Below are 27,570 nucleotides of genomic sequence, written 5' to 3'. Positions count from 1 at the left end.
TATGTCAGTCCTTGCACTTGGCGCCACCTGCACTTAACCCGCTGCGCTACCGCCTGGCCTCCTCTCTCCCTCTCTTATCACTCCTTTCCCTCTTGATTTCTGGCTGTCTCTGGTAGAACCGCTTCCATTTGTAAAGCTTTTCCTCCCTGCAAGTAGTGGCCGGGGGACATGAACCCGGGTTCTTGCTCATAAGTCACATGTGTGCTCAACCAAGTGTGCCACCGTCCAGCCCTGTGCTTTTGCTTAGAGCCTCATTTCCTCCTGAAAAAGATGTTGCATTTGCATGACGCATCTCCTGGAGCCTGTGACCTGATGTGTGTATATTATTAGTCAGGTGACTGAGGCTTTGCCAATGTTAGTGCGCTGACTGTGAGGACTGCTTTGTTTACCTTTTGCTGAATGAAGGCTGTGCTCAGGTTTCTGGGATTCTAGAGAGAAAGGTGAAGTTTAAAAGCTTTCATGTGCTCATTTATTTCTTCCGCAATGATGTACCTGGTGTCAGATTCCGTCCTGGCTGTCTCATGGTGAATTCACAGGGCAAAATTCAGTGACTTGCAAGGTGCACAGTCTACTAAGGCAAAGGATTCTTCAGTCAGGAAGCACTTCTTTTTTTTTTTTTTTTTTTGGTATTATCTTTATTTATTTGATTGAGACAGAAATGGAGAGGGAAGGGAGTGATAGAGAGGAAGAGAGATAGACACCTTCAGCACTGCTTCACCACTTACAAAGCTTTCACCCAGCAGGTGGGGGCTGGGGAGCTTGAAGGAGGTAGGGTCCTCACACATTGTAACATGTGTGCTCAACCAAGTGTGCCACCAGCTGGCCCCGTTTTTGTTTGTTTGTTGAACCATAGAAGAACATTAATTTACTTTCCATAATTTTTATTTGTTATTAATAGTCTGTTACAAGATTGTATAATTACAATGTGTAGTCCCACACTACACCCACCACCAAAGTTCCATATTCCCCACCTCCCAAAGATAATCGCCACAGTTCCCATAAGTCTTACAGTTTGCTTGCTTCTGTTTTGTTTGGATTTTTATTTTATTTTGGCAAGATCATGTCGATCTCTAGATTCCACATAAAAGTGAAACTATCCTGCTATTGTCTTTCATCTCTCTATTTACTTCACTAAGCATATCACCTCCAATTCCATTTATTTTGTCCCAAAGGGCACAATAACATCTTTTTTTATTGCAAAGTAGTATTCCATAGACTATATATCCTATAAATTATTTATCTAGTTATCTGGTGATGGGCATATGCTTCTAGTCTTTGGATATTGTGAATAATGCAGCTATAAACATAGGGGATACATAACTCCCTTCTTTTTTAAAATTTCTTTATTGGGGAATTAATGTTTTACATTTGACAGTAAATACAATAGTTTGTACATGCATAACATTTTCCAGTTTTCCATATAACAGTACAACCCCACTAGGTCCTCTGTCATCCTTCTTGGACCTATATTCTCCCCTCCTCCACCCACCTCAGAGTCTTTTACTTTGATGCAACACACCAACTCCAGTTCAGGTTCCTGTTGTGTTTGCTCTTCTGATACTGTTTTTCAACTTCTGCCTGAAAGTGAAATCATCCCATATTCATCCTTCTGTTTCTGACTTATTTCACTTAAACATGAATTTTTCAAGGTCCATCCAAGACCAGCTCAAAACAGTGAAGTCACCATTTTTTATAGCTGAGTAGTATTCCATTGTGTATATGTACCACAGTTTACTCAGCCACTCACCATAAGTCCCTTCTAATTAGTGTTTGTCCACTCGATAGATGCCTAAGAGTAGTATTGCTGGATCATAACATACCTCCATTTTTATTTGTCTAAGGTCTCTCCATACAACCTTCCAAAGGGACTGTACCTGCTTTGCATTCCAACCAGCAGTGTAGCAGAGTTCCCTTTTCTCCACAACCTCTCCCACACCTGTCACTTCTTGGTTTGTTAATAGAAGCCATTCTCTTAAGGATGAGATGGTATCTCAGTATACTTTGTTTGCATTTCTCTGATGAGAAGTGAAGTGGAACATTTCTTCACCTCTCCTTCAGAGGACACACAAGGGAGTGCTGAAGAGAAGCATTGAACAAAGAAGGGGCCATCAGTCACTTCTGACAAGCACAAAGAATGTCTGGCCAGGGAAGTCTGCTCCGAAGAGTTAACATCTGAACTGGAGTTGGAAGAGCCAGTGGGGGAGAAATAGCACTTCAGGCAGGTGGGTTATTGGAAACCAACCCTCTACCACCACCACCAAAAGAAGAAAGGAAGAAAGGAAGGAAGAAGGGGGAGGGATGGATGGAGGGAGGGAGGGAGGGAGAGAGAGAGAGAGAGAGAGAGAGAAGAAAATAAGCTGGAAAATACAAGAGCAGGCTTGGTAGCCTAGTTAGCAGGGCTGAGCTTGAGGGGCTCCGCTTCCTGTTACAAGTGTGGCGAGAAGTGCTGGAGGGGAGTGAAATCCAACAAAATGGCAGCTGCCATGGAGCTGAAGTGAAGAGGAAGAAGTATGGAGGCATTTTAGAAGAATGAGAACGGCTTGCTGAGACAAAGCCACTGGGTGCAGCCCTTAGCCTTCCATGGTCTTGGGGAGTTGGCGGGGTGACAGGAAAGGGGAAACAGAGCTGCCCAGCAGAAGGGAGCAGATGTGGGTCTTCATGTCTGTCTTTGCAAAGATGGCAGTGAAGTTGGGCAGTGAAGGGAAGGACTGAGGAGTTTGCCAGGGAAGGAGAAAAGGAGAGAAAGATTTGTTTGGAGTAGGGGCACAGGTGTATTTCTGGGCATGTCTATGGCCTAGGAGTGAGCCCATGAAAGAAAGGACGAAGACAAAGGCAGCCTCACTGAGGAGGCCAGAGAGGATGAATCCAGAAGCTGGTGAAGTTGGGGGCAGTTCTGGGAGTAGAAAGGACAGGGAGGAGGGGTGAGTGGTGTTGGCCTCCAGGTCTCTGGTCCCGGAGGCGATAAAGATTGTCCAGAGAGCAGGGAGGCTTTGAATCTTAGCTGTGTTGCCTGTAAAGAGAGAGGCAGTCCCTGCCAGAGCTGGGACTGGAGAGTCCTTAGCAGCTTTGCGGGATTTGCCTCAAAATCCAGAGGACTCAGAACAATTTTTCTCCGGCAGCGAAGCCTCACTCCAGAGAGAAGTGCACTGATGTGCTTTGGAAAGATTTTCAGTAACAAGGGTTTTCTAAATAACATTCAGTTTAACCAGGCAATCCTTCAACAAGAACCCCCCCAAGCCCCGCCCCCCCCAGCCTTCCAGTTAGTCCAAGTTTCACGGAGTCGTGTCAGCCATGAAAAACCGCAGCAGGCAGCTAAGTAGGATCAACTCCAAAGACATCAGAAATCCCACATCCATGCACACGCTCTCAGAAGTTCATCATTTCAAACCTGCTATCTCTCAAAGGCAAAGGTGACACCACCACCACCACGCCCCTGGTATAAAAAGAGGGGAAACTGACTGGAGAGATAGAACTCACTGGATAGACCATCATGTATTTTGCCAGGGGCAAGACCCAAGTTGGAACCCCATTACCACATGGAAGATACCGTAACACCAGAGGAAGCCCCACACTGTGCTATTTCTCCCTCTGTGCATATGTGTTTCTATCAGAATGAATAGGCAGCCTAAGAGCAAGGAAATCATGTATGTGTAAGGCCCCAGCTCTATAAAGGAGGAGGAGGGGGTGGGACTCCACAGGAGCACAAGGTAGCAAGAGGGGGCTCTTCAGAGGATTTCATTTTGAAATGTTAGCTGAGCCTATGGCCATAGTACCCCGAACACATCCTCATGTCATCACCTGAAATGCCAACTGAGAACTCAACCTCAAGCTTTACATAGTTTGAACTGTTGAGGTAACACAGATGGCCAAAAGCTTGTCAGATAGGAACATCTCAGGATTGATGGAAAAATAAATAAATAAATAAAACAATCTTGACAGGGGACCGGGCACCAGCACACCTGTTTAAGGGCATATAGTACTATGCACAGCCACTCGGATTGGAGCCTCCACCCCCGCCCCCCACTTGCAGCAGGGACTTTTCAGGAGTGACAAAGCAGGGCTGCAGGTGTCTCTCCGTCTCCCTCTCTATTTCCCCTACCCTTTCTTGATTTCTGACTGTCTCTATACAACAAGTAAAGATACTAACGACAACAACAATAATAATTTAAGTATGGGGAGGGGCAGTGCAGGAGACATAGCTCAGCAGATAGGACACCTGCCGTGCCATGTAAGTTGTCCAGGTTGGAACCCTGGTACCACATGGGAAGGACCACGGCACCAGGGGAATCTCCAACATCTCCCCTGGTATCTCTCTCTTGATCTCTGTCTCTCTCTTTCTCTGAGTGAAAAAGCACTTCCGGTAGCGGTGAGATGGCTCCTACGCAGGCTCAGGGCTCTGCCAAAATAATAACAACTCGAGTAAGAAAGTGAACACTGCACACACACACACACACACACACACACACACACACACACGTATGTCTGCGAGGTGTTGGCAGAAGGCAGGTGAAACCCTATCCTGCACTCTGTAAATTATAAACTGTTTACACCTGTCATCTCTGTCTGGGTTTCTGCTAAGGACACTTTAACAATTGGCTTGTGTGTGACTGACTGAAGGCTGCGAACCGACTGGTTTCAAAGCAACCACATCCAAAGGCATCACTATTGATGTTCCCTGGAGCTGGAGAGGGGAAGGGCAAGGCATTGTGGCCTCAGATGTTCACCACCAAGCTTGGGTGTATTAAAGACAGAGGCCATGCCTGCCTTGTCTTCACCGGGATGGGAAAGTGTTCACACAGGTTGAGCCTGTTTATGCCTAAGTTATACCGTCTATTGGGACCCAAATGCCTGAGACCCATTAACCACTGGGTCCCGTGGCTTCCCCAAACTGGTAGGACCTTTATGCCCCAAACTTCGTCCCCATGAGTTTGCCCCTTGTTTCTTGGCTCCAGAAACACCTAGTCCATCCCTCACCCGCATCCCCCTCCCAATCTCTGCTACTGATCCCTGCTTATAGGCCTGTGGACACTTATTAAATCCTTGCTAAGGCTGAGATTTGAGAAATGACTATGATTACAGGGCGCTATACACAGTGGTTAAAATGAAGACTTTGGAGCCACCTTGCCCACAGTTCAAGTTCATGCTCCCCCCACCTGCCCTGTTATTGTATGACCTCAAGCAGCCTCTTCATCTATAAAGTGTGTGTATGTGTGTGGGGGTGCGGTTAATAACAGTTTGAATAACAAGATATTGTGAGGATTAAGTGAGTCACTCCACATAAAGGGGTGAGAGATTTGAGCCTACTGCATAGTAAACTACCCACACTACAGTGTTGTTGTTTGTGCAATAACAAGTCCCCAGTGGCCAGAGAAACCCCTGCTGAAAATACTCCAACTAAAATAAAGGCAGGTGATGTTAGATCATTGACTAAGAAAGGCTCCTCAGTGTCTGTGTGCTGCCTACTTTGCTTAATTTTAAAGGGAAAATTTTTAAAAATATTAATTCATTTATTCCCTTTTGTTACCCTGTTGTAGTTATTGTTGTTATTGATGTCAATATATTGATGTTGTTGGATAGGACAGAGAGAAATAGAAAGAGGAGGGGAAGACAGGGGGAGAGAAAGACAGATACTTGCAGACCTGCTTCACCGCCTGTGTAGAGACTGCCCCCTGCAGGTGGGGAGTCTGGGGCTCGAACCGGGATCCTCACGCTGGTCCTTGCACTTTGCACCACCTGCGCTTAACCTGCTGCACTACCGCCCGACTCCCTTATGTCATGCTTAAATCCAGTGTGAGTCCTCTTAAGAAATAAACCAAGCTCCCAAATATTGTTCCCTCTTTAAAAAAAAAAGAGAGAGAGAAAACCTTGCCAGATTCTCTTTCTTTCTGGAAACAAATTCACATCTGAGATGCCAAATTTCAGTCCTGATACATTATTAAACAGCTGAGTTATAATTTTTTAACCTCTCAGAACACGTACACTTCTGATAGGAAAACAGGAAGGGACATTTATCTTTGTCAGTTGCCTGAAATTGAAACCCATAATATTTCAGTGAGCTAAAAGAAAAATATATGTAACAATTAAGAACATGTGTAATAGGGAGCGTCTCTGTAGCCATAACACTGGAATTTGTACAATTGTCCTGTTGTACAGACTATAATATTCTTCACCACTTCTTGGAAGCAACAGTGCTTGTTACATTAGAATAAAGGCAATGTAAACCATGCTCATTTTCATTTGAAGGTACTTAAAATTTATAACATTTCATTCAAATGGCTGTGTGTATAGCCGTGTTGAATTAGAGCCATCTTCTGATTAGGAGAACAAAACACAGCACTTTGAGAAAAAGGGGAACCACTGATGAAAATTGCTCACTTGAGCCCTAGTTTTAGATCATTCAAAACCTCTCTGGTAGCTGTGTCTCAGATACTAAAATGACTAGAGGAAATATCAGGCATTTGGCTAATCGTGTGTCACACTACAAAGATTTTTTGTTCACCCTGGCCAGATCCCCTTTGTGTTTTTGTTTAAACTTTGCGGTTAAGAACTCCCTTCAATATACTTACCTGGCAGGGCAGATACCATGATCACGAAGGTGGTTTTCCCAGGGCGAGGCTTATCCATTGCACTCCGGATGTGCTGACCCCTGCGATTTCCCCAAATGTGGGAAACTCGACCGCATAATTTGTGGTAGTGGGGGACTGCGTTCGCGCTCTCCCCTGAAAAAAAAAAAAAAGAACTCCCTTCAAGACCTGTCTACATGGTCATCCAGTCCTGGCACAAACCTTGGCTTATCTTTGTGCCACTTTGGCCACTAGAACCCATTAGTTATTTTCACGTAGCCAGAGAAAAACTCATTTATCCCTATCAGCATGTCACATAGTTTTGGGGACTCAGGGTCAGGCTTTATCTGGGAGAGAGGGACAGTGAAATTAAGGTCTCTGGTGCCCACCATTCACAGTGGTAGAATGGATGGTTATCAGCCTGGATGTAATTATAGAGCTAGGACACTCACAAGGGCTTAGAGCTTCAGTTTGCTGTGGGCCAGGATATTGATGAGGCAGCCCTGTTAATTTGGAGGGAGGTATCATCAGTCACGACTTAGATAGGCAACTGCTTGCTGTTGTCCTTTTGGAAGTCTGACAACTGTTAGGCTTCTGCCTAGTTTTCCAATACAAAGCTGGGCTGCAGAGTCGCTGAAAGGCTTTTAGTGGCAGAATGATGACACTCCTGCCAGGGTCCTCTGGAAGACTCATTAGCTGAGTGGATATTTGAGCCTGGACAGTTTCAAGGTCTACAGATAGACAAAGTCATCTGTTTCATTAAGCTAATGGACCTAAACTGGCTTTCCTAATTATTAACTGCTGTCCCTGGTACCAGGAGACCCAGGAAAGGCAAATGAAGATGGGGTGAAGCCCGAGGCATTGAGCAGCAATGAGTCAATAACCAGAGTGTGCTTGTATTCTTCCTTAATGGGACATTTTGCAAGGACCCCACATTTATATTAAGTGAGAAACCTGGCAGGAAGTTTCTGAAGCCTTTTTATTCACTTAGGGCTACAAAGGATGTGGTTGGCAAATGAGGAAGAGAAACCTGGGCTGTGTTAATCACTTTGGAGCAGTATCCAATTGTTAGGAAAGGAAATGAAGAAAGGAAAAGGAAGTGTTAGGAAAACACACGTTTGTTGATTAGGTGTCTAACCTCTAGTGATCCTGAAGAGTGCAAATTATTTTACAAGGTGATACACTTCAATGATAGGAAGTAAATGAGAATTAAAGACAAATCTCTATGTCTGTCTAACTCTCTCTTGCCTCCTCCTCTTCCCACCCCAACCCCAGTTTCATATGTCTTTTTTTTTAAACAAGCTTTTCGTTTTGTGGTATGTAAAGTTGAGTTTTATGAAATTAATGACACTTGAGTTGGACTTTGACCTGTTAGACAGATTAGCTGAGAGCTGTTTGGACATTGAAATTTAATCTTATCTCTGGTTTTGTGGTCTCAGGGTTGACTTTTAACTCAGGATTGTTACTGACTTTCACACTGAGCTGTTAACTCTGATTGCCTGAGACTAATAAATAATTAGACTTCATTAGAGCCAACTGGTTTGACAGAGAGAAATGAAACAGTATACGCTCTCCACCCCTTCCTCCAAGCACAAGTTAGAACATCAGTTCTTAGGAAGATGGAGAAGTACTTTATACTTTATACTTTCATCTCTTTGTGCCTTAGTGTCTATAAAAGACCATGTCCTAAAAGTTCCTAGCTTTCTTCACATTAGAGCACTGCAGAGCATTTATTTTACTTAGCATGCCCCAGACCCATTTGTTTAATTTGGCAACAGTTAATTTTTTTTTTGCTTCATTTTCTTTGTCCAGCATTTTGGAGGATCCAATCCCACCCATTTTAGGAAAGAGATGTTCAACATTACTCAATTCTTAGGACAAAATAGTCAATGCCAAGTAGTGCTGTGAAGACTTAACTTCTATTTGAATTACTGTTTTGCTAATCAAAGTTTTAAATAACAATTTAAATTTTATTGTCAGACGTAGAGAAAGAACACCATTATCTTTTGACACCCCGGGGGAGAGAAGGTCTGAGCCAGCTACGTCTTCCTTGGGTCTTATTTCATTGCCCATATAATTGAATAAAATATCAACTCTCATGCAATATTAAGGTCACAGATTTAATAATACAAAACTAGAGGCATGCAAAATTCACCGTTCTCAAGAAAACAATTTTTTCCACGTGCTGGGCACAATATGCACTTAAGCTGTGTTTTCAGCCATATAACTAGGTCAGGGATTTCACAGAAGATGGAAGTGTTCATGTTACCGTAGGAATACCGGAGTCTTACATTTCATGTATATTTCAAGAGCCTGTATTTGCAAGTGCAAAGGCAAGCTGTCAGTTTGATGTGTGTTACCAGGGTACGTATACATGGAGGGCTTCTGACACCAGCCAGCACTCAGACGTTAAAAAAAAAAAAGTCTGGTGCAATCTTTAGGAAATCTATCATGAAGGGAACTAAGTAAATCTCAGATTTCTAGGGAAAAAAAAAAGAAGGAAAAAAATCACAGTTTAAAATGTGAATCTTCTTTCTTACAGTGCACGTGCATCTGTTCTTTGCTTTGTGATTTTGCTACTGACATCTCTGTCGCTCGTTAATTGCAAATCCTCTGAAGACAGAGATGGTGCATTCGATTAGTCACTATTGATCCCTTTATTTACCCATCAAACATGTGTGAGCCTTTGGCAGGTCCACTGTCTACTGACGTGGGCAGATTAGTAAAGAAATAACGTCGGTTTGATTGTTCATGGGGAGGGAAAGAGAGACATTGGTGATTGACTGTCAGATAGGATCAAGGAAGACTCCATAGAGGAGGCAATGTGTGAAGAGCGTCTTAAAAGAAGAGACTGGATTCCCAAGGCAAGAGAGAGAGAAGGCAGGTGGGGGGGGGGGGGACACAGGGTAGAGAAGTTGTGGGGGGCAGTAAAGGAAAAAAAAGCAGAGAGGTTCTTGATTTCTGATTTCTTTTATATCAGTCATTCTCTATCTTTGTACTGGCCACAGTCTCAGGCAGTGTCTTAATCATAAATATAGACAGCAAATACAACCTTTGTAGTTGCTGAAACCCAACAGAAATTAAAGGGTCCTTCCCATGCAGGTGTCTGCAACTAACTTGAAGGAAAGAGAGAGAGAAGCCGAGCTGACAGGGACTCATACCAGGGACCACAGGCTGCTTCTCAAGTGTTCAGGGGCAGAACCCTGAGAAGTACATTCTCCTAAAATGTGCAGCCCTCCTTCCTCCAGAGGAAGAACAGAAACTTCCTGGAAATTCATTTTCCATAAAAGTTTGATTTTGCACCAGATAACAGTGACCGTCTAGAACAGCAGCTACCTTAAGTGAGGCAAAAAAAAAAAGTGGACAGTTGCCATAAGTGAGGTAAAAACATGGACAGTTACCATGCGAGGCACAGCAGGCCAGCAGTATTGGGGAAAGGAGAACATGGCAGCTACAACAAGGAAGTATTCTGGGGAAATGAGTGATACCCACCTTGACAGAATTCAAACTGTTGAAACCTGAGAGGGCTTCGAGCATCCAAATACCAACCCCAGAGGAGATCATGAAGAAAATGGAGGTTGAGGTTTATTAAAGGCATTTTTTTTCCCAGAAGACTTGTATTTATTTCATGTAAGAAAGAGGAAGAAAGACCAGAGCACTGTTCTGTCATATGCAATGAGGTGGAACATGGGGCTTCATGCATGTAAGTCCAACACCTTACTGCTGAATCAGAACCTCAGAAGTTAAAGCCTTCTTTAAGGCTCAGGGACCTTGAATCCTAACAGCAGCAGTACGCAGAGAAAAACAGCAATATCCCATGAATTAATCAGCTCACCCAAGGCCACTTAGCCTCTAACGGAGGGAGTGAGATGGAGTTTCATAAAGCATGAGGCCCACAATAGCAAAGATGTCTTCAGAGGAATTCTCAGTGCCTAAGACATGCCTGGTTGATAGTAACAACTCCGACTTCCAAACCCATTGCCACAATGTGCTGTGCACATGGGCCAAAGTCCCAGAGAGATAAACTTGAGTGACTGCTCCTAGGATAAAAAATAACCCAGATATTCAAATAAGCAGACTTTATGTGGGAGTAGAGGACAAAACAAAACCATTCAGAAAAAAAAATGGGGGGCAGGCAGTGGTGCACCTGGTTAAGGGCACACATTAAAGTGGGCAAGGACCCAGGTTCAAGCCCCTGGTTCCCACCTGCAGGGGGAAAGCTTGACGAGTGGTAAAGCAAAATGGCAGGTGTCTGTCTCTTTCCCTCTGTTATCTCTCCCTCCCCTCTCAATTCCTGTCTACAGCCAATAAATAAATTTTTTTTTTAAATTTTTTATTTAAGAAAGGATTAGTGAACAAAGGCATAAGGTAGGAGGGGTACAACTCCACACAATTCCCACCACCCAATCCCCATAACCCACCCTCTCCCATGATAGCCTTCCCATTCTCTAGCCCTCTGGGAGCATGGACCCAGGGTCGTTGAGGGTTGCAGAAGGTAGAGGGTCTGGCTTCTGTAATTGCTTCCCCGCTGAACATGGGCGTTGACTGGTCGGTCCATACTCCCAGTCTGCCTCTCTCTTTCCCTAGTAAGGTGTGTCTCTGGGGAATCTGAGCTCCAGGACACACTGGTGGGGTCTTCAATCCAGGGAAGCCTAGCCAGCATCCTGGTGGCATCTGGAACCTGGTGATTGAAAAGAGAGTTAACATACAAAGCCAAACAATTTGTTGAGCAATCATGGATCCCAAGTTTGGAATAGTGGAGAGGAAGTGTTAGGGAGGTACTCACTGCAAACTCTAGTGTAATCCTGCTTTCAGGTATATATTTTGCAGTAGTTTATGGATACGTGGATATGGATACGTTTTTTTTTTTAAAAAAGGAGGATAGGGCAGTAGCGCAGCAGGTTAAATGCAGGTGGTGCAAAGCATGAAGACCAGCGTAAGGATCCCAGTTCGAGTTCCCCACTCCCCACCTGCAGGGGAGTCGCTTCACAAGAGGTGAAGCAGGTCTTCAGGTGTCTATTTTTCTCTCCCCCTCTCTGTCTTCTTCATCTCTCTTGATTTCTTTCTGTCCTATCCAACAACAACAGCAGCAATGACAACAATAACAACAACAACAACAACAACAAGGGCAACCAAAATGGGAAAAAATGGCCTCCAGGAGCAGTGGATTCCTAATGCAAGCACGAGCCCCAGAGATAACCCTGGAGACAAAAAAAAATGTTATGATATAGGGGGCCTGCTGGTGGTGCACCTAGTTGAGTGCACACATTACAGTGCATAAGGAGTCAGGTTCAAGCCCTTGCTCCCCACCTGCAGGGGCAAAGCTTCATGAGTGGTGAAGCAGGGCTGCAGGTGTCTCTCTTTCTCCATCTCTATCCCTCCTTCCCCTCTCAATTTCTCTTTGTCTCTAACCAGAAATAAATAATAAAAATAAATAAAATAAACTTTAAAAAAGATATAATATAGTTGGTGGTGTACCCAGTTGAGTGCAAATGTTGTCATTGGCAAGATTTAAGCCCCAGGTCCCCAGCTGCAGTGGGAAAGCTTCACAAGCAATGGAGTGATGCTGGAGGTGTCTTTCCTCCTCTCTGTCTCTGTCTCTCCCTCAGCCCTTTTCTCCCCAAAATAGAAAAAAAAAAAAAAAAAAGACTTCCACAGGAATCCATGATAGAGTGGTGTGTGCACCAGATCACTTTGATAAGCCTGATGGCAAAAATAAAGACAGATCTGACACAGCTTTGGGTAAAATAACTCACCACAATTTTTTTCATGTAGTTGTACAAAAATGTTGTTGTCGTCGTCACTGAAATAATAACTAAGACAAAGCAAAGAACATCCCTCCCCCAAAGTGGAGTGTGTGTGTTGTGTGTACATGTGACCATGCACACTTTCTCTAGGGGGTTAGGAACTTGTGAAAATAAGTGGTGGTGTTGAAAGATGTCTTTAACCTCCATAGTAGCATTTGCTTGCGAGAGCTCTGTAATTACTGTTGTTTTTGGTGGTGACTGCTCATGATTTTTTTTGTAACGTCTGACAGCTGCCCCCCTTGATATTTATGTGTTTCTTGTTAGGGAGCCCGAGATTCACAATTCTGAGCTTGTAATGAGGAAGAGAAGACAATACAAATAGCATGAAAAGGAGTATGAATTGGATATCACCAGAGAGACAAATCACATATTCTGTGCTGCTCTAATTGGAAAACACTTCTTTCGTGGGGTTACTTTCTCTTCAGCGGAGATAATTAAGTCTGGGCTGACATTGGTGACCGGCCGCTGATGATGTATAGTCAGTAACTAACAATGCAGCAATCAGTAATCAAAATTTATATTACCCAGGTTACCAGACCACCGTGGATGAGAAATGCTGTTTTGATAAAACTGCGAGATAGGCTTCCGAAGGCAGTGTTCTCAGGGCCTCTGAGCCAGAGCATTGGGGTGGGTTAATTGGGTCTGTTTTATTTCAGTTCTCTCCTATGAGGGAACCTACCTATTGTCTGTGTTTATGTTAGAAATGCTTTGCAAGCCCCATGCAGGAGGAAGGGGTTTTCTGTGCAGCTCCCTGTAATTCCTAATGAATTAAATTATATTCTGTTAGTGGTTTGGCATGAGAGGAGGTGGGCATGGGGAAAAAAAACTCAGATACCTTAAAAGGCACTCCATTGTAGGCACTGGTCAAAGGCTTTTGAGTCATGCCTCTTGTTGTCACAGAAGGCATTGAAATGGAAGGGATTAGGATTGTGATTTCGATTCCATTTGTGCTAATATCAGCACTGGTTTTACCCTCCCAACCACTCCCCAACTTATCTGTACTCTAGAATCACTTGGGGGAGCGGGTGTCTACTCAAACTCCCCAAGTCCTAGCCACATCTCTAGCCCAACATAATTGACATTCTGTGGGTGTGGGACACAGGCATCCTGACTTTTTGAAGCTCTCCAGGCAACCCCAATGTGAAGTTTAGGAACCACAGGGAACCATATATTATTGGTGGCGTGAGGAAAACAGAAGCTGAGTTTCCCAAATAGATTACACTAGCCTCCAGAGTTGAAGCTGGAGTTGAACTTGGGATCTGAAAGTGCTCTCTTCCATCCCAATGGCCATAAACACACTCCTTAGAAAGGATCTGTGCACCCTCTGTGTTTATAGCAGCATTTCGACACATGAGCCAAGAGTGTTAGCAACCGAAACCACCATAGACAGATGAGTGGATAAAGAAGTTAAGAGATATATATTCATGTGGCTGAGTGGTGGCACAGCTGGTTGAGCTCACATGTTACAATGCACAAGGACCCGGGTTCAAGCTCCAGGTCCCCACCTGCAGGGGGAAAGCTTTGTGAGTGGTGAAGCAGTGCTGCAGGTGTCTTTCTATCTCCTCTTACCCTCTTGATTTCTGGCTGGCTCTATCCGACAAATAAAGATGGTAATAAAATTTTTAAAAAGACCTGTACTCAGTGGGATATTACTCAGCAGTTATCAAAGATGATACTGTATCATTTAGGATGAAATGAACGGAACTGGAGCTTGATGATGCTAAGAGATGAGAGAAGTCTACAGGATGGTGTCACTTACATTTGTATGGTGCATAACTAAAACAAATAGATTTGACCCAAACTGACTCTGGGATGCTGGAAAGCTATGGTGGCTATTGAAAGGAAGGCAGGACAGGCAGGGGGTTTCATTTGGTGTGATGGTATAGGACATGCAGTGGTGGATTTGGTGAGTTATAAGACACGTATGTGCATGCGTATTGTGTGTGTGTCTGTCTGTGTGTATGCACACATTTGTAACCCTACTCCTAAAATCATCTAATACTATAAATCCATTTTCTCTTGTGAAATCAATAGGAAAATAAGTTGTGATTGTTTCCCCCTACCCCACTATCAGGCCTTATGCCATAAGAAGCAAAGCATCCTGGGAATCACCAGAGAGAGGGGCAACTCAGTGATTGAAATGGACTCTGGAGAGCAGAGGACTGTCTTGGTGTTTGTTAGGTAAATGAGTGAACAGAAGAGACAGGAGAAGGACAAGGAGCTGCCAGCACGATGGGGTAGAGTGGAGGTTACTTTTGATGGGTTGTTTCTGGATTTAGTGAGTCCTTTCCTCTCTCCCCTCTCATCTGTCTCTCTTCCCTCTCCTGAAGTCTTCTTTCCTCCCTAGTGCAGCCAGTATCCCCTCTTTTCTGAGAGTCATCATCCTGAGAAGAGAAAATTCATTCAGCTTCCTATAAATTAGATACTTTGTGGGGGGGAGTGGTGGAAAGTGGAAATGGGGTGCTTCAAAAGTAGCCTCTGACTTTCCTTTGAGCCAAGATAAGGACAGAACGGTGATGAGAGATCACTGGGAAAGAACAGGCTGACCCCTTGCTCTCCCCCCCCCCCAATGAACATGGCCAACCGTGAGGAAAATGTTCCCATCACAGTCTTGGAATCTTGTTCAGGGAGAATCAGATAAGGAATAAGAAGGGGATTTGTGTTGACTTCGTGGCTCAGTGCCTTTCTGTGCCTGTTAACTTTTTTATTTAAAAACTAATCAATCAGGTGACCATTTGATGACTGATGGGCAGCTTTCTGGGGTTCTGTGAACCAGAGGCCACCATATGTGTCCTTCTTCATCACAGAGAGGCCAAAGTTACCACTAATGATACTATAATGCCTATAAACACTCTTCAACCCTGCCCTCTATTCCAGAACACTACTATTGGCTGGACATACTTTGAGGGGTCAGGGTCGTGGGGAAAATGTAGGAATTGGCAGGTATCTTCAGGCCTATGTTCCAGGTTTGCCTCAGGAGACACAGATTAAAAAAAAAAAAAGCTTTGTTTTGTTCCAAAAATGAAACACATGCAGGAGAAGGAAAAAGTTCAGAAAAACTATAAAAGGGTAAGTTTCTTTTTCACATTTGACCTCCCCCACCTTCCTCTCTTGTTTACTTTCCTTTTTCTCAGAAAGAAAGCATCTCTTTCTTGCCCCTACTTTCTACCCCGCCTCTAACTTTCAGTCTTTTTGTACAGTCTCTCACTTGAGGTCTGTTTTAAGCCAGACATCTGAGTGGGTGGTAGGTTCTGGCTCCAGTACTATCTGCCATAGCTGCTCCAAATGGATTGGCTAAAGGACCTAATATTCCCCAAAGCAAAAGAAACCTCTCTGAGTTGCATGAGAAGAGGAGCTGTAAGCACTTTCTGCTCGAAGGCAACCAAGACTACATGTTGAGAAAGGAGAGAGTTGGCCTGTAACAGAGCTGGCCTCTCCACCCCTAATTTGACTGCTAGGGAAGAGGAGTGGGGAGTCAGTCTCCACTGAGGTGTTGTGGGTTGCACAGATGAGAGAGAGAGAGAGAGAGAGAGAGATTCCTACCCACCCACCCACCCCTCCAGCCCCTCCAACTCTAGCTGACAACATCTGTATGTCATCTCTCCTGGCTGGCCAGTCCAGCTGTTCTGGTGTCAAAAAAAAGTTATGAGTCACTGGGAAGGGATTCAAGACAAGAGTGGAGTTAAGTCATCTCTTGGGGTCTGAATGTCACTGGCAATTGAGTCTCAGAAACAAGCCAGTGGATGATATGCTTCCCCAGGCAGGCCACACACCAGAGCTGAACTCTGCTTCCCCCTCACTCCTCAAAGTTCTTCCTGGAGCTTTGTGGTGATGGGTGGATACAGTAAGAATGTTGTCTGGTCCTAACCCCCAAAATTCACTGGGATTGTTCTGAACACCCCTTAGGGTCTCACCCTATCACCTTGCATATGTTTTTTTTTTTTTTTTTGACAAAACTTCGATAGAGAGAACACAGAGTTCCACTCCATTTCTGTATGCCATTCTCTTTGGGTTTGCATTTTTTGCTTTTTTTTTTTTTTTTTTTGCCTACGTCCAAATCTACTACGCCATCTGCCGTGTTTTTACTTTTCTTTATTTACTAAGACAGATAGATATTGAGAGGAGAGAAGGAGCTAGAGAGGCAGAGAGACACCCGCAGCAGCACTTGCTTCCCTATTCATGAAGTCCCCCCACCCATGTAACCCATGTAGGGCTCAAACTGGAGGGGTTCAAATTCTGGGACTTACACATGGCAATGTGTGAGCTCAACCAGGTGCCACCCGCCACCCAGCACTGCATTTCCTGTGTTTTATGCTGTGCTGGGGATCAAACCCAGGGCCTCACACATGCAAGGCAGAGTATGTCACCCCCCCAGGCCCCCTTTTAGCATATATACATTTTAGCTACAAACGTGTCACTGGCACATGCCGGTCAGACTAGGATAATGAATTCCGTGGCCAAAGATATCCTCTCTGCACATGAGCTCTGCTGCTGAGCTGGGTGGGTCTATAGCAGGGTTTTGCTGGACCATCTGTGCTTTCCTGCTCCGAACTGTGCTTCCATAGTACATGGGAAGAAGGGCATTGTCAGAGGATCCAAAATTCCCAGGTCTTCAGGCTCTCTGCTGGGACCTTAAACATTGTCTCACCCAGCCTCTGATGTCTGAACCTCCAGGGCAATAGTTCTCCCACCCCATCCAGCCTCTAGCCTCCCATCTCTGATACTAGAAAGGTTCCTCCTTGTTTAGGAACAGAAATGGTCTCTTTACAGAGTCTACCCATGATCTTAATTTTTTTTTCCACCAGGGCTATAGCAGGGACTCAGTGCCTGCGCTATGAATCTATTGTTCCTGTGGATATATATATACATACATATGTATAAATATATATATATTTATATATACATACACATATATATTTATATATATATATCAAAGAGAAATTGAGAGGGGAGGGGGAGATAAAGAGGGAGAGAGAAAGACACCTGCAGATCTGCTTCACCACTTATGAAGTGACCCCCCTGCAGGTGGGGAGCCGAGGGCTCAAACTGGGATCCTTGCACAGGTCCTTGTGTTTCATACTATGTGTGCTTAACCTGGAGTGCCACTGCCTGCCTCCCTCCCCCCAATAGTCTTAATTTTACACTCACCACTGACTTCCAAGTCTCTTTTCAGATATTTGAAAATAACTGTCTTTGCCACTGTCATCTTCACTTTTTTGTTTAAATGTAGCTGTTTGGGGGCCAGAAGTTGGCACACTTAGTTAAGCACACATAGTACTAAATACAGGGACTTGCGCAAGGGATGGGGGTTCAAGCCCCCCCCCCCCACTCCCTATCGGCGGGGGTGGGGGGAAGCTTCACAAGCAGTGAAGCAGTTCTACAGGTGTCTGTCTTTCTCTCTTCTTCTCCCCCCACCCTCAGATTTCTCTCTGTCCTACCCAATAACATGGAAAAAGAGGCTGCCAGGAGCAGTGGATTCCTAGTGCTGGCACTGAGCCCCAGCGATAACCCTGAAAGTTCACAAAACAAAGCCAGCCAAAATCAGTTGTTCAGAGGTTCTTTCTTGGAGTGATAACCATCTGGTTATCCCATGCTTATTGGGAGTTCAGTACAGAGCAAGCTTTGCTCCAGAGTGTGGAGACACAGTGACTATGGAGACAGAGTTGCCCCATATAACATGAAGGAGAGGGGCAGAGGCACATAAGGATTTAGATGTGAGAATGACAGTGAGGGACAAAGCTAGGACAGACATTTATCTAAGGGGATGGAAAACACAGCAAGACAAGCACCATTCCTGCTGAGTTCTAAATCATTGAAGTGGGTCAGCTCTATAAGACTGGGGGAAGGGCAGGGCAGCAATTCCTTTGAAGTGAGAGGGAAGCCAGGTAAAGGGGTGGGAACAGAGAAGGAAATGAGGCTATAGACCCAAAAGACGTGGGGGTCAGGGAGATGGCTGGTACTTCCTGAGCCCAAGAGATGGAGGCTCAACTTTATCATAAATGCCAACTTGACTTTTATGTGGGGAGGGAGGAGGGGTGAGTCTGATAGAATTTGTACTTCTTTTATCTTTCTTTCTTTCTTCCTTTCTTTCTTTCTTTCTTTCTTTCTTTCTTTCTTTCTTTCTTTTTCTTTTTTTTCCTTCAGAGTTATTTCTGAGGCTTGGTGCCTGCACTACGAATCCACTGCTCCTGGAGGCCATTTTTTCCCCCATTTTGTTACCCTTGTTGTTGTCATTATTATTATTGTTGTCATTGCTGTTGTTGTTGGATAGGACGGAGAGAAATTGAGAAAGGGGGAGAGACAGATAGATACCTGCAGACCTGCTTCACTGCCCGTGAAGCGATCCCCTGCAGGTGGGGAGCCGGGGCTTCGAACCGGAATCCTTACACTGGTCCTTGCGCTTTTCATCACGTGCATTTAACCCGCTGCACTACTGCCCGACCCCCAGGATTTGTATTTCTATAAAACCATCCCTAGTTGTGTGGAGACTGAGTGGACTGAGGACCAAATAGCCAGCAGAAGGAGGGAGAGAGAGGATGGGAAACTCCCATAGAAAGCCAAGCAGGAGCTGGGCTGGTGGTTGGCTAGATGCTCAGAAGGCTGGGGGAGTGTGTGTTTGAGTTGCAGAGTCTGGGTGTCATCGCTCAGTCCTCTGACCTTTCTCACCATTTGCTTTGTATGCATCCACGGTTGTCTGTTTGTCCGCGTTGTACTTGTCCCATAGTGGTCTGGGGACTCTGACTGCAAAATCTGTGAACCCATGGTCCGAGTCCTGCACCGCCTGTTACCCCAGCACCATACCTGACCTGCACATATTTGACACTGCCACTCCTTGAGTGCATGAATAAAGAGGAACTGCTAGTAAAGGCAGCTTCTTATTTTGTGAAACATCAAAAAAAAAAAAAAAAAAAGGAAGGAAGGAGAAAAAAAAAAAGCCCCTTCTCAACAGTATACAGCTGTATGTTGTTTTCTTGTGGTTCACATTCTTAGTACTACCCAGAACATTCAAGAAGGGATCCATGAGATACAAAAGCCTGTGCTCCTTTGAAATCAAAGATTTTTGGAAACATCACTATTAAGGATTCTCAACCTTCAAACTCTCTCTCTCTCTCTGTGTGTGTGTGTGTGTGTGTGTGTGTGTGAGAGAGAGAGAGAGAGAGAGAGAGAGAGAGAGAGAGAGAATGTGAATCTATCACCTCACTTGCAGGTGCTTGGAGGTAATGTTGCCCAGGGCCTGGCTTCCTCCTCATCAAAGATTCTGGAGAAGCACCAGCCTTCTTCCATGTCCTAGTCCTTCTTCCATGTCCTGCTGGGAAGAGTTAAACAGCTGTTCGAAAACCCATGTGCCTCTTCCTGCACAGCACCTCACAATGATTCGCCCTTTGTTTACTCTTGGGAGAGAGAGAGAGAGAGAGAGAGAGAGAGACTGTGTTCACTGAACAGGAAGAACATTGCTCTCTGAGTCAAAAATGATTCTGCCTTAGACTTCAAGTTCTCCAAAGTGAGCCTGGGGAGTTCTCCCTTGCACAAAGCAGGTCCTCTCCCTACTCCTCCCTCCACCCACTCAGTCCTGTCTGTCCCTGGCTGTGTGTGTGTGTGTGTGTGTGTGTGTGTGTGTGTGTGTGTGTTTCCCAGCTCACTGCTCAGCAGCCCTTCAATATCCTGGACAGTGTGGATGACCCAGGTGGACAGCTGTGCTTTCTAGTAACTGAGGGCTGAGTAGCTTTTAGAGTCATTTCTACTTTTCCTGTGCACCCCCCCTCCTCTCACAGAGAGGCAAGTGCCTGCAGGGATCCACCCTTAGAGGACCTGGGACCCCACATTCGCTTTCTCTGATTTATCTTGCGCTGTTTTCTGACCCTCAGCTCTGTGGTGTGGTTCCTGCTGGCACACTCGGGCTTATTGGATGATTCCACTTTTCCTCCTGATTCTGCTCTTTCGCTTGGAGATTGTAATTAGAGTGATAGGCTGCTATGTTATTCATTATGGGAACTGTGATGGATTAATGTATTTATTTGATATATATATATTTTTTTCTTTCTTAAAATGTGAAGGATAATTGGTGCTGACTCTGGGCTGGCTCTCCTCCAGATAATTAGGACCACTGTGATTAGCCTGGGATCCAAGTTATCTGCTACCAATTCCTTACCTCTGTGTTATCTCAGGGATAGAACCGATCTTCCCTGTGCCTGGTCTATTGTCCCTGTTATGGAAAAGCAAGGAAGGGAGACAGGAGACATTTATGAAGGAATGGATGTCTCAGAGAGGAAGGAGTGTGTTTTCTCACCTGTTCTGGAAATTCACATTCCCTGTCTTCTAAATCTTCTAACATCTTGGCATTCACCATTCAAAGAAAGCAGAAGGTATTTGAAGATTCAAGGCAGGGACATGGAGCCAAACAGAGGGCAGCTATGGCAAGCAAGAATTTCCTCTGATGACAGGAATCAGACAAAGCCATCGCCAGGGTTATCCCATGGGGGAGAGGAAGATGACAGGTTGAGTCTTCAGGCATTGTGGGAGCTGCCTGGGAGAAACCACTAAACAGCTCCACACAAAGAGCCTGTGAAGTCTACCCCATTTGCAGAGAGAGGACAAGAGAGCTGACCACTTGCACTCAACTGTCAGTGTGTGTGTGTGTGTGTGTGTGTGTGTGTGTGTGTGTCTCCACTGGGCAGGGGAGTACGAGGGGTGACTTCTGGTGTCACAGGATGCCATTGTTTAGTGGAGAGACTTTGTGACCCTTTACCACACTCTCCCCTGCTATTGTGATGAGCATCACAGTGCCTTTGTGGCAGTCCTTGACAATCTGACTTATCAGCACGCTGTATGGCTAGGGTGCTTGAAACCTTGACATCACAAGCACAGAACAGAGGAAATGAAAACTCTGTGACCCTGTCAGCAATTCCTAATCTCTGAATTATTATCGCAAGTCAAGTATAATGCGATACACGTTTTTTTGAGACTCGGTGAAATCAGATTGCTTTCTTTAAGTTCTGTGAGAATTGCGCAATAAGCTGTGAGGAGAGCTCTTCGACTGGGCAAAAAAACCAGTGTTAGGAATCTTGTTTTGAAGGATCTCCTTTCCTCTCAGTGCTGACCCTATTCTGAATGCCTTCAGGAACAAAGGAATATAGCTCCACAGTCTCTTTAACCCCTGGCACTGATGGTTCAGAATGTTGGTGTTTCTTTTTATATAGATTTATCTTATTTTACAAGAGGTATTTCACATGAGAGAAAGAGAGAAAGAGAGAAGTCAACTCACCACATGTATAATCAAACCAAGAACTTCAGACACACAGGTCTTACAGTCTACCAGTTGAACTATTTCACGAACCTTAGTCACGGTAACATTCAATACCCACAACCATGAGTCTTTTTTTTTTTTTTTTTTTTGCAGAGCATCATCAGCACTCCTCCTAAGAAGGTTAAATAAAGACTATAGATAACCTCAAACCAGTTCTGGTCATGTTTTACCACCAAATGAGTAGGGGGAAAACAATAGAGAAGTAAACTTGGTTTTTGAGACTGTAATACAAATATATCTGTACCTGTATCTCGGAAACCAACTTGTTTCAGGCAATGTAGAGGACCGGAGTACAACAAATCTGTTTTTCTTTAAACTTAAGAAGAAACACAGCAGACTTTAAAAAACAACCATCACCACCACCAAGATCGCTCATCTGGATGATGCCGGCCACCTTCAACCCCACTGATGGGGATTTAACTCCGTTTCTGCACAGTGACCTTTAAATCACCTGTGTGAGGACTTAAGTCCCATTATGTGGTAGAGATATTTAAACAAACTCAGAATTTCCTGGCACTTACTCTCCTTTGCCCTAAGGAAGCATATTTTCAGGATGTTTGGAAACAGTTATTAATTCCAAGGGTAAGGTTTCACATGAAAACACTGGGAGCTTGTCAGCGAGTGTTCTTGCTGGCTTTGACCGATTTGAGAAGAAGGTCCTCTCCCCGCTGTCATTCACCGTGAGAGCTGCCCTCAACTCAATCAGCCTAATGTGTCTCTTTCTATGTGTGAGGAACTCAAGCAAAGCCAAGGAAGATAGCATCATTCCTTTCAGAAAAAAAACTTAGCAATTATCTGGCCAGTGCAACAATAAATTTAAATAGGCTTACATGTCTGAGTTTGCAGCAAGCATCCAGTATTGTGAACTGGAGCAGCCTCTTGCCCCTCTTAATCAATGAAATGAACTTTCTGAGGAATAGATGAAAATTGTGGACATTCAAGAGCTAGTTAGTGCTCCCAGCACCTTTCTGTTCTGAACGTTATCTCCATATGTCTGTATGGACAGACAATACACAATGTTTGTAGGTCTTACAGATAACAAATGCCTTTATGAAGCAGATCTTGAAACAATGCCCTGCCCCCTCGTATAATTAGATGCTTATACTCAAATATAAGCCCAGTTTTCAGGGATTCTGGTGAGCTGGGAAAGCATCAAACTTCCTTGAAAGATACATATAATGGCCTGCGGTCAACACATGAGCACCTCACTGAGAAGTTGAGTTCAGAGAAATATTCTTCACATTCTTGCTGTTCTTGAGACACTTTTACAAAATCAAGCAGCTGGAGTTTGTAGGTTTGGACCCAAGTTCTATTAGTGATCTCTGATTAATAACATCCTTCCTGTTATTTGGGATTGGTTTATTATTATTATTTTATTAGTTATTAATAGTTTGTTACAAGAGTGTAGGATTACAACGTATAGTTCCACAACACACCCACCACCAAAGTCCTCTGTATTCCCACCCTCCCACCTCCCAAAGATAACCACTATAGTTCTCATAAGTCTTATAAACAGTTTGCTTGTTTCTGTTTTGTCTGAAATTTTCTTTTTTTTTTCTGGGGTGGGGAGACAAGTTCATGTGAATTAAATCTCTAGATTCCACATATGAGTGAAACCATCTGGTCGTTGTCTTTCATCTCGTTACTAATCACCTCCAGTTCCATCCATTTTGTCAATGGGACTGTTATTCAGAGGACAGAGCCGGGGGGACGGGTAGGGAGAGAGAGAGAGAGAGAGAGAGAGAGAGAGAGAGAGAGAGATGGAGAGATGGACTGTTTGTTTCTCTCTGGTCGTGTTTGAAGTTGACCTTTACTCCAAAACATAGTTCAGTGGCCAGCAACCAAATCTGAGCATTTCCAGACCCAGGGAGGAGGAGGAGAAGGTGAGAGTCCTGGCCGGGAGCTTGTGCTTTCTGTCAAGTGCAGGAAAGCAAACAGAAGTGATCAGAGAGCTGTCCCGGCATTGGGCAGGGAAAGTCTACTTTCCATCAGCTCAGAATCTTGACCACCATCCATGGAAAAGTCCAGTCACTCTGGATGTATCTTTTGTGCTATCTGCAGACACCCCTGTCAGGGCTGGGGGAAAGAGCCTGTGATGTAGGCATGTTATTTTTTATTTGTTTTTCCCTCCTCTGTTTCATTTGGATTGTGATTACAACTGCACAGAAAACTAGGGAGGGTAATGTACTGAAGAAGGCTCACTTGTTAAGCATCTTGAACAAGTAACTGTCTGCATTCTGAGTGGTTACTTTAGAGCTTCCTCACTGATTTTTCTTTGGTCATGTTCTTAGAAGCAAAAAGTAAGGAGCCAGGCAGTGGCACACCCAGCTGATCGAACATGTTACTAAGTTACAGGGAACTGTGTTCAAGCCCGGGAGTCCCAACCTTCAAAGGAGAAGCTTCATCATCTGTGAAACAGAGCTCCAGATCTTCCTTATCTGTCCTTCTCTTTATCCCCTTTCCCTCTCAACTTCTTTCTGTCCTATAAAACAAGTAAAAATAAAACATATTTTAAAAGAAAGAAAAGGTAGTAAGACATGGTTGTAGGTATAGATCTTTAAACCAAATTCGGGGTGAAGTTAAAACCCCTCATCTGGGGGGGGTCGAGGCAGTGGCACATTGGGTTAAACGCACATAGTACAAAGCACAATGACCTGTGCAAGGATCTAGGTTCCACCCCCGGCTCCCCATCTGCAGGGAAGTCGCTTCATAAGTGGTGAAGCAGGTCTGCAGGTGTCTCTTTCTCTCTCCCTATCTTCCTTTCCTCTCTCTATTTTTCTCTGTCCTATCCAACAACAACAAGAATAGCAATAACAACAACAATAAGGGGGGGAGCACCAGGAGTAGTGCAGGCACCAAGCTCCAACAATAATTCTGGAAGCAAAATAAAATAAAATAAAAATAAAACCCTCTTCTATTACTTTTTGTGTATTTTTTCACTTTATTAAAGTTTATTGCATAGTTCTTGTCACAGTGGTACATACAGTTCCATGTCTCCTGAAGGCTTCTTAAAAAAAATATTTATTTATTTATTTTATTTCCTTTTTGTTACTCTTGTTTTTATTGTTGTTGTAGTTATTATTGTTGTTGTTGTTGATGTCATTGTTGGATAGGACAGAGAGATGGAGAGAGGAGGGGAAGACAGAGAGGGGGAGAGAAAGACACCTGCAGACCTGCTTCACTGTGAATCGATTCTCTTGCAGGTGGAGAGCTGGGGGATCGAACCTTTTTTTTGTTTGTTTGTTTATTTGTTTTAATACAGTGCCTAGAAATGAACTCAGGATCTCACTCACACTGGATCCAGCTCAGCAACATACCAGGTCCAACTTTTTTTTTTTTATTTAGAGAGGGAAGGGAGAGGTGATGAACAGATAGAAGGGGAGACGCCACAATGCCACTCCGCTATTCATGGGGCTTGAACCAGGGGCGTCACATAATCAGCATGGAGAGGTCCACTGAACCAGCATACTTTCTGCCCCCTGGTTCTTCAGTATAAAGTGTCTTCCTGCGTATCCCTTCCACTAACCCTATGGATCCACAGTCAGGCATTACACTCCCCATCAAGACTTTCTCTAGCCAGATACTATCACTGTCTGACCCACCTGCATATCTCAGCAACACTCACACCCTCCAGACAATAGTCTGCCCAGTGGAACCGTCATTTCTTTTTGAACAATTAGTGTCTATTTCAGGGCAATGAATAGTAGACATAAAGGATCTTTTTCTTCTCCATCTCTATCTGTATTAACATCTAGTTTGAAGCCTGACTTCCTGCAGAACAGTGAGTGGGCAAAATGAAAAGCAGGTGGTGGAAGTGATGAACCCCAGGCAACAATCCCACCAAAAAAAAATGAATCTTGTCTTCTTAAAAATAATAATAGCGAAAAAAAAAAAAGGTAAGAGCTGGGTGGAAAAGTCAGGAATCCCCACTTGGTGTTCAGCTATGCCACTTTTAAGATGGGTCACCCTCGGCAAGTATCCTCACTTTCCGAGGCTCAGTAGTAACTGGCATGAAAAGAATACTGATTTTCTGCAGATGTTTGAGCTTAGAAATATTAATAAAAGTTGAAAAAAATAAAATGGAGTTGCAGCAGAAAGTTGTGGTATTTCATGGGTAAACAAGGGTGGAATTGAAGTGGTGGGATTGTGCAAATTGAGAATGTTTGCCACTGTATTGTCAGGTCTGCAAAGGGCCTGACTATAGTTTGCAAAACCCTAGTAGGTCACCTCATAGTGTGTGAAGACTCCAGGCTAAGCATGTTCAGTTTCATTCACTGGCTAGGGGAGTGTGGGTATGATAAAGGAGTTCTTCGTTGGTAGAGAGTAGGATAATCGTCACCTGAAAGAAACATCTGAAAGACTTCCCTTTTCTCCTTAAATGATAATAACAGAAGTTGAAAAACAAGATCAGAAAGGAAAACACTAAGCAGAACTTTGACTGGAGTTGGTGTATTGCACCAAAATAAAAGACTCTGGGGTGGCAGGGGGGTGGGAGAGGGGAGGGTTCAGGTCCTGGAACATGATGGCAGAGAAGGACTTAGTGGGGGTTGAACTGTTATGTGGAAAACTGGGAAATGTTATGCATGTACAAACGATTGTATCTTACTGTTGGCTGTAAACCATTAATCCCACAATAAAGAAATTTTTAAAAATAAAAAAAAATTTACAACCAACCTCCATTAATAAAATAATAATAATAATAATAATCACATCCCCCCCCAAAATGGACATCTAAACTCATAGCTGTTTCTCTGCTCCTTTACTCCTTTTTTTTAATAGAGGTTTCAGTTCTAAAATGGGGCATCTCTCTCACACAGTCAGTATTTAGGATTACAACTCACGGAATGCCATCTTCAATTCTCCATAAGGTTTTGTGCTTAGTTCTGTAGTATTTCCCTCCCCTCTGGAATGATTGTTTTTATGAAGGCCAGGTGATTTGGGAAGTGGTGGAGCTATTTGTTTTTTAAATTTCTGCTTTGTTTTCTTTTCCATATGTGTGATAGAACAAAGAGAAAAACCCTGAGGGGAGGAAGAGAGACAGAAACACTTGCAGCACTGTTTCATCACTCACAAAACTTGCCCTCTACAGGTAGGGGCTGGGGACTTGAACCTGGGTGTGCAGCCGCTCTGCCCTGAGCCTGGAGCTATTTCTCTCACTTGTGTAGACCTGTTCCAGCGGCTTCTATGGTCCCTGGAGATGAGTCACACACAGTAAGGTTTCATCCAGGATCACTGAGCCCTGGTGGTTCTAATTCGAGGGGGGAAGTGTTCTCCTCTGGCCAGGCTAAGCATCCTCTAGATAGCAACTTTCTTGTCTGCTCCTTTTTTTTTTTTTGACAGGCAGGTGGAAAAGGACCCCTTTGTTTAAACACTTGAATTCCTAAGCTAAGCAGGTCTTCAGCTCTCTGCACCATGCCTGCTGTCTGACCTCTCTTTGGGCAATGGTCCCTGTCTTCTCATTGAAGACAAGCTGTACAGATCTGTCTGCTTTCCCCCTGCACATGGGAACCAGGAGTGGTATCCAGGTCTTTGTGCATTATAACATGTGCACTCAACCAGGAGCCTAACCACCCGGCCCCCACCATGTTGTTTTTGAAGTTTGAGAAGAATGGTGCTGTTCCTCTAGAGTCTGTCTTTTGTATTGTTACAAGAGAGGAAATAACTGTTAAATGCTCTAAGAGAAAACCATAGCTAGAGAAATCCTGGAAGCCAAGCCATAAATTTCATTGGACTTGGCTATATTTCTGCTTCAAAGAGAACTAAGGTTTAGTTGTTAATGTACATTAAGTTTTATCCTTTTTGTCATGTTTATACTAGGAGTGAATTTCTTTGGGTCTGTTGGAGATGCTATAAAAATGTTTCTTTGTTTAACTTGGTTGAGTCAGTCTTAGACTGG

The 27,570-nt window shown here is 44.1% G+C and overlaps 2 protein-coding genes and 1 non-coding gene across 7 annotated transcripts in view; 2 read left to right on the top strand and 1 right to left on the bottom strand.

The window, feature by feature from the left end:
• Positions 1 to 27,570, bottom strand: part of COMMD10 (COMM domain containing 10) — a 924,871-nt gene that overhangs the window by 375,976 nt on the left and 521,325 nt on the right. The window lies entirely within an intron of this gene.
• Positions 1 to 27,570, top strand: part of SEMA6A (semaphorin 6A) — a 162,609-nt gene that overhangs the window by 53,211 nt on the left and 81,828 nt on the right. The window lies entirely within an intron of this gene.
• Positions 6,559 to 6,722, top strand: LOC132537083 (U1 spliceosomal RNA). The gene has a single exon (XR_009548573.1). It is a non-coding gene; the product is annotated as a U1 spliceosomal RNA (small nuclear RNA).

The sequence above is a fragment of the Erinaceus europaeus genome, chromosome 2 (assembly GCF_950295315.1).
Source record: "Erinaceus europaeus chromosome 2, mEriEur2.1, whole genome shotgun sequence".
In the NCBI taxonomy this organism is placed as follows: Eukaryota; Metazoa; Chordata; class Mammalia; order Eulipotyphla; family Erinaceidae; genus Erinaceus; species Erinaceus europaeus.
This window is presented reverse-complemented; position numbering and strand designations above follow the sequence as displayed.